The sequence below is a fragment of the Callithrix jacchus genome, chromosome 16 (assembly GCF_049354715.1).
Source record: "Callithrix jacchus isolate 240 chromosome 16, calJac240_pri, whole genome shotgun sequence".
Taxonomy (NCBI): domain Eukaryota; kingdom Metazoa; phylum Chordata; class Mammalia; order Primates; family Cebidae; genus Callithrix; species Callithrix jacchus.
Genome location: NC_133517.1, coordinates 21,250,561 through 21,254,199, shown reverse-complemented (window position 1 = coordinate 21,254,199; position 3,639 = coordinate 21,250,561). Strand labels below are relative to the sequence as shown.

The 3,639-nt window shown below is 41.2% G+C and overlaps 1 pseudogene; it reads right to left on the bottom strand.

The window, feature by feature from the left end:
- Nucleotides 1-503: 503 nt before the first annotated feature.
- On the bottom strand, nt 504-1,052 carry LOC144579792 (peptidyl-prolyl cis-trans isomerase A pseudogene; annotated as a pseudogene).
- Between the last annotated feature and the right edge of the window lie 2,587 nt (nt 1,053-3,639).

The following is a 3,639-nucleotide window of genomic DNA, read 5'->3' as shown; positions in this document are numbered from 1 at the left end:
GTTAAAAAGAACTAATAGTTTACAAAAATATTTAAAAGTTTTCTAGGGCCAAACACATTGTGTTCTTACTGTTTTGACTTAGTAATATGTATTTATGATCCATATATTTAGAATGCTTACCTAAATTCACATCGACGTTTTGGACAAAATAATACAAACAATAGTTCTGTTTGTGTATGAAGCGGAAAGTAGGCTGCTGAAAGTAGTTATGCTGAAAGTTGACATGTTTGTACTTGACTTTTCTGCCCTGAAACAGAGCCTTGAAATCCTGGATAACACAAAAAAGCGTGCAATTTGCTTTGGATGTTTGATTATGGGAGTATTGTTTCTACACTGAGGGAGTGACACGTTCTTTTTTTTGTTATTTAGTTTTTATTTCATAATCATAAACTCTGCAATCCATCTTGGCATGGAAGGGAACAAGGAAAACATGGAACCTAAAGGGAACTGCAGCAAGAGCATAGAGATTCTAGGCTACTGGGAGCAAATGGGGTGGAGTTGTGCTTTCCTGAGCTATAGAAGGAATGGTCTGGTGGTTAAGATAAAACACAAGTCAAACTTAGTAGAGCTGTCCAGAGTCAGCAATGGTGACCTTCTTGTGGTCTTGCCATTCCTGGACCCAGAGCACTCCATGGCCTCCGCCATATTCATACCTTCTTTCACCTTGCCAAAGACCACATGCTTGTATCCAATCATTCAGTCTTGACAGTGCAGATGAAAAACTGGGAATTGTTTGTGTCGGAACCAGCATTTGCCATGGACAAAATGCCAGGACACATATGGTTCAAGATGAAGTTCTCATCATCAAATTTGTTCCCGTAGATGGACTTACCAGTGCCATTGTGGCATGTGAAATCACCACCCTGACACATACATCCTGGAATAATCCTGTGAAAGCAGGAAGCTTTATAACCAAATCCTCTCTGTCCAGTGCTCAGAGCATGAAAGTTTTCTGCTATCTTTGGAAACTTGTCTGCAAACAGCCCGAAGCAGGTGTGGCCCAAGGGCTTGCCGTCTATGGTGATGTGGAAGAACACAGTGGTGTTGACCATGGCTGATAGTATGGGGCTCCTGGTGACAGCAGCGATGTCTGCAAAGCCAAGAGTGACATTTTCAATTGTGTTTTGGGTTCCTAAATATAGAAACAATGTCTGTTACATGGTGTGCTTATTGTTACTTAGTAGTAGAGCCAATTAAATAGGTTTTGTTTTTAGTCTGGAGATGGGACGATAACCAGGGCTAGACAAAATTTTGACTTGAAAAAGAAACAGCTGATGAGAAGGAAGAGGGCGCCATGGCCCAGGAACAAGTCCCTTCCTGTGCAAGAGTCTATTTTTAGTGAGTGGATGGCATCCTTGGGGGTTGCAAAAGAAACAATGGAAGGAAGGGAGTAAGAGTAGGGGCGGAGCAGGAGTACTGAATTGAATTCCCATTCATATCTCCACAGTTGAATTCCCAAACAGTGGAGGACAATTGCCCTGATATATTCAAACTTTAGAGTTAAAAATATTTGTTTAAAATGTTGTAAACCAGTGGTTCTCAACTGGGAGCAATTTCGCCTAAGTCTGAAGGCATTTTTGGTTGTCACAATGAGGGGAGGTGCTGCTGGCACCTAAAGGTTAGAGGCAAGGGATGCTGCTAGACATCCAGTGACACACAGGACACTTCCCTCTATAAAGAACTATCCAGGCCAAAATGTCAGTAGTGCCCTCTTGAAATTAGCCGTAGGTCATATTTTTAGCAGGCACTATGGGCATGACTATTGCTCTGTTCAATGCACATTGATATAAGAAGTGGTTATAGTAGGTCATTTTTTTCTTGTCATGTTTTTCTCCCCTGTCTTCTTCCTGTAATGAGAGCCAACCTGTGAGGGGAAAAGGCATCCATAAGCTTTGGAGCTATTGGCTCTGTCATGTGATGATCAACAGGAACCTATTTCATGGATAGGTGTGAAGATTAAATGTGATTATAGATATTAGGGGTACAGAGTAAGCACAAGTATTAGATATCATTTCACCAGTAGAGGAACATTGGAAAAGTTAGCCTCCATTTTTCATGGAATAAAATGAAGACAGTGATAGCTTGTAGAGTTACAGTGAATATTAAATATTAAGTGCTTAGCCAATTGTCTGGCACAAATAGGCCCTCAATGCATAGTAGTTGCTATTGCTATTTATCTTGACTATTCACTTCCAAAAATATATCTATGACCACGGTCAAAGGAAGATATCACTGTAAGCAGTGTAGGAAATAAGAGAATGTATAAATTAAAGTCAGTGAAACTGTGTAGCTTTGAATAACTTGGACCCCAGTTTCCCAATTGAGCCAGTCTGTAGTTTTTATAAGTGTTTTGCAAAATAGTAAATATGGAGCACAAATGCAGCATTTAGGAAACGTTAGTTTCCCTTTCTGCCTAGCCAAAGGGCCTTCATTTGTAGTTTCTGAACTGGAATATTGACTTAGTCTAGCATCCCTTGAAAGCAGAGCCTCAGATAAAAGGCTGTGTGAATTTTTTGAAATGTGACTCCAGGGAGCAGAAGTGAAGAACAGGGAAAGAGGGGGAGCCGGAAGAGAAGGTGTTAGGGAGACGTCACTGCCCAGATGATGGCTTGGATTTTCCAGAAGCCTTAGGAAAGGGGTCTCAGAAATGTCTTCCCAGGGATAAAACAAGGAGCGAGCGTTCCTCTATTAGCCCTTGTTCCCACTGGCCAAGAGTGAGCCTAGTAGTTCTGGGTACACATGCGTGAATGCCAAGTGGGTTCTCTTGGTCGTGTCATGCTGTGGCATCAGGCAAGTCCCACTTAGGAAGGAAGAATTCCATGTTGGATGCCTGAGGCAAGGCTCTGTCATATCACTTCTGAGCGAAGCTGATCAAAGCTGGGTAAAACTGTTCCCCCGGCAGAGGCTGGAGTAAGAGATGCAGCCAGGTGAGTTTGAAGTGCTGCCCAAGAGGTGTCCAATACAAGGATTTTCAGGTTATCCCCCTGTTATATGTTGTCAAATTCATGCGGAAAAAGTTCTGCGAAAATCCTCTGAAGCAATGCATACCATACAAACAATTATGATTTGAATTGGTAAAAAGCAACAGCAAAATATACTTTAGGCAACACAGTTACTATGACAGAGTGCTATTTGTTTCATGTTTTATCTCGTGATAATAGTTTAAAAATGTTACTGACATTGATGCTCAAGCTTCATATAACTGCCTGATCTGAGTTTTATAATGCATTTTAACTTATAAGTTAATATCATAAATTGTATTTTCATTTGAGGCAACTCCTTGCTCTGTCAGTTTTTTTTTCTTTCAAGAGACAAGGTCTTGCTATATAGCTCAGGCTGGAGTGTAGTGGTATGATCGTAGCTCACTGCAGCCTTGACCTCCTGGGCTCAAGTAATACTCCCACCTCTGCCTCCTGAGGAGCTAGGACTACACACTCAGCTTTTCTTTTTTTTTTAAAAAAAAATTATTCCTCATACATACAGGGTCTTGCTATGTTGCCGAGGCTGGTCTTGATCTTCTGGCTTCAAGCAATCCTTCCACCTAGGCCTCCCAGAGTGCTGGGATTACAGGTATGAGACACTGCGTCTGACTTTTGTCAGTTTTGAAACAGTTTTTAAGTCAAAGCAATAACATTTTGA